Source organism: Rhincodon typus, unplaced genomic scaffold, assembly GCF_021869965.1.
Source record: "Rhincodon typus isolate 14 unplaced genomic scaffold, sRhiTyp1.1 hic_rhity00002884, whole genome shotgun sequence".
NCBI lineage: Eukaryota > Metazoa > Chordata > Chondrichthyes > Orectolobiformes > Rhincodontidae > Rhincodon > Rhincodon typus.
The window spans coordinates 1,599-9,547 of record NW_025968522.1 but is presented as its reverse complement, the minus strand read 5'-3'; the positions used below and the strand labels follow the sequence as shown (position 1 = coordinate 9,547).

The following is a 7,949-nucleotide window of genomic DNA, read 5'->3' as shown; positions in this document are numbered from 1 at the left end:
CAATATGGGATCAGGAATTCACCTTAAAAGAGTCTGACATTATGTTAGCATGTGTACGTTTCCATTCTAAATCACTCTGAGTGGGGAGCACACTGCTCAAAAGGGAGATAAATAATGACCTTCAGAAATCATAGTTTAACTGACCAGATTATAATGTTTTATCAAAAATCAGATCACCTCTTTTTATTTTGTGATTTCTATATAGTTAAAGCCTCTCCTTAAAATTGCCAATGCATTCACTCATTGGATCAGGATTATGTTACATTGTGAAGAATTCATACGCTCCTGTATGCAATGCAGAGCCTGGTGGGATGGATACTTCTGAGGTCCATTACAGCGTGTGACCATCACATCACTATCTGGATCAACAAAGAGAACCAATGGCTGTCTAGGTCTGCACATCTTGTCATCAGACTTTTGAAGAAGGACTTGGTGAACCTATAACAAAAGAGAAAATATTCACCCCAAACTAAATTGTATAATGTTGTAGCAGCGTTACCTCGCCCCCCCCACCCTCGACCAGGGACAAAGACTCAGGAGGCAGGCAGGATCCAGGCAAGTGACAGTCTTTAGTCAAGCAATGACCAGTCTATTCCAAGAGAGGGCCAAAGACTCCCCCCACATCTGGCCTCAACATGAGAATGCAATTGTTCACTACATCTTCAGCTCAGATCGGAAGAGATGTCAATGATGCTTTAACTTTTACAGCATTTTTATACATTTTGTGTTACAATAATCACATACAACGTGATCACTGTGTCCTTCCCCTTATTGTGTACATCCAATCCTATGAAGCACCTAATAAACGATGGGCACAACTACGCACATCCCCAGGTTCCCATGACCTCATGGTGTTTAACAGACATTGTAATTTCCAGGCCTTGGGATCTTTCTATGCATCCTATCAATTTGCATTCCAAAGTTACTGGTTGTACTGTTTTGGACCTGTCCCAGAATTGCTTATCTCTGAGGACTGCTTGAATTCTGTTATTCATTGTATTCCATGTGCTATCTCTCTCAAATACCATTCGTTCTCATATTTTCCGCTGCCCCAATTACATATGTATAAAAAATACAAGTTGGTTCTAACTAACTGCTATAAGATTCATAGTATTAATTCCTATTATAAAGTTAATTATATGTAAAGTTTTACAGCTACTTTTACTGTTAGTACCTTTTTAACTAATAAGTTGTGAACAATCTATTTCATTCAGGCATCTTTGTAGAGATAAGGAAAGCGTTAGCCAAGACTAATTAACTTTTACAACTATGTTTGAATGTCTCCCCCTAATGTTTCTATTATACTTTGGTTATATATGTGTGACTGTAATTATATTGAAATCACAACATCTCTGGTTAACTGAAGAATCTTTTAACTAGTACTTATTTCTTAATATTGTGAATAACTTCAAAGAAACAACTGATTACTACAAAATAACTTTAGTTGTTGTCACAGCAGCACAATGAGTTAGGATGATTATCTCAAGGACTGAGATTTACACCCCTTGTTCTAACAGGCACTGTTAATCTAATGTGACAACATCCTTTTATTAATAAGGCTGGAATCAATCACTTGTCATATTTTAATGAACTTGTGTCTATCCTTAGACATCCTCTTTTCAAACTGTCTCGGACGGCTGTTTCTATATGGCTTCCCATTCACCTTGGAGTAGCCCTGTTCAAAGATACTACAATGCTTCACTTAATGCTGGAGCAGGCTGTTTAATTCTGTTTATCCCTTGTCGGCCATTCTGTGTCTTAATGCTGGAGCAGGCTGTTTAATTCTGTTTAAGCCTTGATGGCCATTTTGTCTTTTTCAAATATGGGCAGCCATTACAGTTGTAAAGCAGAATCACCTGACTGTAGTCTTATCAGCAACTGAGGAAGGGTCACCAGACCCGAAACATTAACTCTGTTTTTTCCTTCACAGATGCTGCCAGACCTGCAGAGCTTTTCCAGCAACTTTGTTTTTGAAAACAAACCAGGAATGGGGAATTGCAGCTGGTAACCAATCAAAGAATGAGTTACACATCTTCTGTTGAAGCTAAACAGCAAAGGAATTCAGTAAAATGCAGATAGCTTGTGTCTTTGTGGTACTCTGTTGTTTTTCGCTCAGCTTATCTTTCTTTTTTTAATTTTAATAATACTTTATTCATAAAAATATCTTTATATACAAACACAGTCACTGAAGCATTTTCATTATGTACAGTAGCACATGAAGAAACAAAGCAAACTTGGAGTTTGACTCTATCCAGGAAACAAACCAAAGGTATTTCTTACTTGTACAAACACCACTTCTACACTGTACCTGATGCCTTGTAGCCTGTTGGAAACTTATTCTGTTGCTACGCTCCACATTTGTACAAAGTTACAATAACATAGGCTATTTGGTGATATAGAACTTGAGTACTGCTGAAAGTAAATTTTTCTGAAGCTTTTCACCTTGCACTCAACAGAATAATTCACAATAATACCAAATAAAAGGGAAAAGGTAATAATTATACAGTAAAAGGGGAGTGCTAATTGGTTAGCAAGTGGCCTCTGTTTGATGAAAGCATTTCCTTCAGGATGAAACAGTTAATGATGATTGACTCTGAACAGGCAAATTGCAAACCGGGCAGGTTGACTGTAACCAAAGCATGAGGAAAGAAATCAATGAATCACAGTCACTTATTTAGTTGAGTTGAAATACGCACAGTGTATATGTACATTCTTTCTGACTAGCAAAACACAGGGGCCTATATAGTGATGTATGTAATTTTGAGTCTACACATATGCTAGACCATGAGCCTGCTTGCCAATACTAAATTGATCGGTAGAGTAATTCTTTGCACACTCAGGATTATCCAGCAACTGCTTCCGACTGCAGAATCACATCAACTGTAGGTTGATTTTTTTTTGTGAGATAGGCACATGTCTTTCCTACTTGATTCCAACATCCTGATAATGGAAACTACTGCTTGTGTTACTACATCATAGTAGCAATGTGAAACAGCTAGTTTCACCTGTTGTTCAAATGTTTGCGATACGTTACCATTCCAACATTTTTCAGAATCAAGAGTTACTGCATTAAGGCCTTCCATCTGTTTGTGCGATATACAGCAAGAATTGATCCAATCACTCGGTGTAGTTGCTATCCTGGATTTTGTTTCAATACTGAAAACTATACTGTGCACTATTTCAGCATTATGCTTACATGGTGAACATATGGCTCATGACTTATTTACAAGGTTGATGATGAGACCAATCTTAGATCATGCAGAACTGTAGGAATTCCAATATTTATATTGACCAGAGAAAGCGGGTTTGCAATAAACAGTAGCAGGGAAACCCCTGGCTAATTTCTAAACTAGGACATCAAAGAAAGGCAGCTTATTTGACTGACCCATTCCAAATGGGAAGTTGAGTGCAGGATGGAGTGTATTAAGACATGCAGCTGTGGATTAAAACATAACCAAGTATCATCCACATCGGACAGAAGCAAGGAATAGGAGGAACATTCAAAGAATACTACTTCACAACACGATGGCTGGTTTAGATTGCCAGGATAGACTGCTGCAGGGCAGATGTCTATGTCTTCACTGAGTGGTACGTGGGTGAACAGGCTAACAAAGTTCAATGAACACACAGGCACCGCATTGCCATTGATGTGCAAATTCTACGTGATTGTTACAGAAGTATAAGTAGAAAACCTGTTCAAGACCGGTTGCAACATTTCACTCAAATATTTAGCCAATTCATGTTATGAAGAACTGGTCATACATAACAGTGTAAAGAGACACTATGTCTGTGTACCTTGGCCAATGACCCAAATTTGTAATTCCTCTCATGACACAGAGAAGCTGCCAAAGGACTGGAGAACAGCTAATATGGTTCCACTTTTCGAGAAAGGTGGTGGAAAGAAACCACAGAATTACAGAACAATGAATCTCACATCAGCGGTAGGGAAACTTTTGGAGAAAATTTGGAAGGAGAGAACTAATCTCCACTTGGACAGACAAGATTTGACCAGGGATAGTCAGCATAACTTTGTCAGAGTGAAGTCATGCCTAATAAATTTGATTGAATTTTAAATTGCAGCTGATGTCATTCATATGGATTTCAGCAAAGCCTTTGACAATGTCGCACATTGTAGGTTGATAAAGATAAAAGCATATGCGAAATCAAGAAAACTTGGCAAGTTGGATCTAACACTGGCTTAGTGGTAGATGACAGAAAGCAATGGTAGAAGGCTGTTTGTGTGATTGGAGACTGGCATCCAGTGTTGTACAACAGGGGTGAGGGCTGGGAAACTTATTGTTTGTGATATACATAAATGATAGAGAAGGAAATGTGGGGCTGGGGCATGATAAATAGATTTGTGGATGACAAGAAGATTGGCCAGGTGGTTAACAGTGTGGAAGAGGTCTTAGGTTATCAGAAAATATAGATGGATTCATGAGATAGGCTGATCAGTAGACAGGACACTAGGAAGCTCAGGAACAGAGGGATCTTAGGATTCTTTTCCACAGATCCCAGAAGATAGCAAGTCAGGTTTATGGGATACGTAAGCAGGCATATGGGACACTTGTCTTTATTAGTCATGGCATTGATTGAGAACAAGGAGGTTATGCTGGAACTATACAAAATTTTGATGAGGTTACAGGTGGAGCATGGGCACTGTTTTAGTCACTGCGCTATAGGAAGGATGTGATTGCACTGGAGAGGGTGCAAAGGAGATTAATTTTATTCATTCATTCACAAGATGAGGGTATTGCTGGCCAGGCAGCATTTATTGCCCATACATCATTGCCCAGAGGACAGTTAAGAGTCAATCACATTGCAGTGGGTCTGGAGTCACAAGGATGATAGCTTCCTTCCCTAAAGGACATTAGTAAACCAGACGGGTTTTTCTGACAATCGATTTATGGTCACTCCTAATTCCACCATCTGCCCTGGCAGCATTTGAACCCAGGTTCCCAGACCATTGTCTGGGTCTCTGGATTAACAGTCCAGCAATAATACCAATAGGCCATTGCCTCCCTGATGCACCAGGATGTTGCTTGGGATGGAACAGTTTAGCTCTGAAGGCTGAATAAGCACAGGTTAGTTGTGGAGCCAAGAATCTTGAGAGGAGACCTGTTTCAGATGTTTAAGATTATGAGGAGTATGGACAGGTTTGGTTGATGGCAACTGTTCCGCCCAGTTGAAGGGGCAATAACAACGGGACATACTTTTTAAGGTGTAAGACAGGAGGTTTAGAGGGGATTTGAGGGAAATGGTTTCTACCAGAGGGTGATGGGTATCTGGAATACACTGCCGTGGGTGGGGGTGGTGAGGGTGGGGGCGGGGGTGTGTAGTGGTGGTGGTGGTGGTGGTGGTAGTTGAAGTGAGAGACCTCAACCATTTCAAAAGCACTTGGATGAGCACTTGAAATGTCATAACATTCAAGACTATGGGCTCAGTGCTACAAAGTGGGACTAGTGTAAATTCAGACTAGTCTTTTGTTGGTGCGGGACTCAATAGGCTGTAGGGCATTCTCTGTCCTATTTGATTTTATGATTCTGAGATTCTCTACACTCAGATATTACCCAGCCACTCATGTTGTGACATAAACCCAGCAAACAAATTGCTCCCGTCATTCCAAATGGTAGGCACAGAACATAATTACAAGACAAAAATACTCCAACAAAAGTTGTAACATTTTCCATTAAGAATCATATTTTTCTGTTTTTGTTAAAAATATGTTCTCTTGAAGATAGACAATTAAGCTTTGAAATATTTATGGGCTTCCATGTGAATATGTTGATGAATTTATAAATTATCTACAGAGAAATTTAGCCTCCCAAAGATTTCACCTGCAGATTTCCACACTAAAGGAAATAAAATCAATGATGTTTAAATGTCAAATGACTAAACTTTACCACGTACCATCTCACTCTGGATAATTTGTCAGATGTCCATATCTGCAGAAGGTCAGCAATATTGATGAGAATGGTATTTTGGATGTCAGGAGCAGCAACGTACTGACCAGACCTGTGCATAACCTAAAGTATAGAAAACTAGTATAAATCAGTGAAACGCTAGTGTTTCTTAGCCTAATCCCAAGCATTCCATGTTTCCTTTTCAATTGACGATTTCTCTTGAAGCTGCCAACTTACTGAGAGCTAGTAAGAACTACTGATGCTGGAGTCAGAGATAATACAGTGTGGATTTGGAGGAACACAGCAGGCCAGGCAGCATCAGAGGAGTCGGAAAGTTGACATTTCAGATTGGGACTAGATGGGTCCCGACCCAAAACGTCAACTTTCCTGCTCCTCTGATGCTGCCTAGCCTGCTGTGTTCCTCCAGCTCCACACTGTGTTATAACTTACTGAGAGCCCTCTGGTTAGTTCCTCAAAGTGGCAACCTTTCAGGTATCAGAACTTAAGCGAGTCCTGTTGCAGGAAATGACTGAAAATATTCAATATTTTGTTTTGTTCAGTCATGATCTAACATACACATGCATGTAACTGGATATGATCAAGGGCAGAAAACATTATCCTTTTTTCATTCAGCGTTCCAAGCTTAAATTCTACACTTATGACCAATCAATCAGTTAACTCAGCACAGACGAAGAATAGAATCTGAGTCCTTGCTGGTCTCTCACGTTCACCTGGATACATGCTTAGCTGCTACTGCTATATCAGTACCTGCTTCTTAGAAGCAAATTCAATGCAAACAGAAAACAAAAAGTTACTGCATAAATGTTTGATGTAAGATGTGCTCAAAGAATTATTCATAAAAGTAGAATTTTGAACCTTAGAAATATTTGGTAAATAGAGTAAATGCAAAGACAATAGCATAGAAAAATGCATTATTCATGTGTGTTCATGAGGTTCAATAAGATGCTTTAATATCTTATCTCATGTATAGAAACAATTAAATCTGAAATCACATCGCAATTATTTACATTTACCTATAACCATCCATTCTTATCTTGGGAGAGTAAAGTGTATGTTCCATAATCGCAATGCTCTCCATTTCATATCTGATGATCTTTCACAGAGGAGTTCTGCACTGATGGATAACACAGAACTCGAAGGGTCATTACATTTGATTGTCTTTAAGGAATTTCAAAATATTTCATCATGAACATAATGAATAAATTATTGATTTGTTCCATTTTTTTCAATTTTTTCCATTTCTGCAAATATCAGATGAAAGACTTTGTGAAGGATAATCTTCATGCTGTTCTGTTCAACTAATAGATTTCTATGGTATGAGTGAAGAGAAAATGTGAAAGAAGTATATAAGTAAATCTATGACTTGAGACATTCCTGATAATCGAGGATTCGAATGATTATTTATTCTTCCTCTGTGTACCAGTTCCACTCATTTCTTAAAGAAACTTATTGTCTGTGTGTGATGCTGAGAGAGTTTCAGGGTTGGTGAGTGATAAAATTCCTTTTTCCTAAGTCCAAGAATAGGCTCCTTCATTCTGATTGACTTAACAACATTTTTATTGATGTGGAGAAAGCTACACACTAAAAGGAAATGAAAACATTTGTTCCAACCGATCAACAGGGATTAAAAAGAGAGGATTCGAATCGCCATTCCTCATCTGTTTGTAGCAAGTAGCAGTGCGAGTTAAAAAGTAACTTGCTGCTATGGGGAATATTTGAGTTCTTTTTAAACTGCTGGGTCTCATCAAGATCCTGGTAATCCTCCCTCCTGTGGTGGAAAGTCATATTGCTGGGAGGATCCATCGATTGAACTGTGGGAAGGTCAATGATTTCCTCCTGAATTCACAATAAAGGCAAAACATACTGAAAAAAACCCTTTTGGGTTGGAATAATCTTTTCACTGTCGTTTGATGGTAAAGTCACTGTCAGCTACAGCTCAGGATTAGATTAAAGGGTGGAGGGTTGCTTTTCAGACTGGAGTCAACGGTGTCACAAGGATCAGCGCTCTGTCCACTGTTTTTCATC

The 7,949-nt window shown here is 38.9% G+C and overlaps 1 pseudogene; it reads right to left on the bottom strand.

Moving 5' to 3' along the window:
- Positions 1-218: 218 nt before the first annotated feature.
- Positions 219-7,082, bottom strand: LOC125481633 (annotated as a pseudogene).
- Between the last annotated feature and the right edge of the window lie 867 nt (positions 7,083-7,949).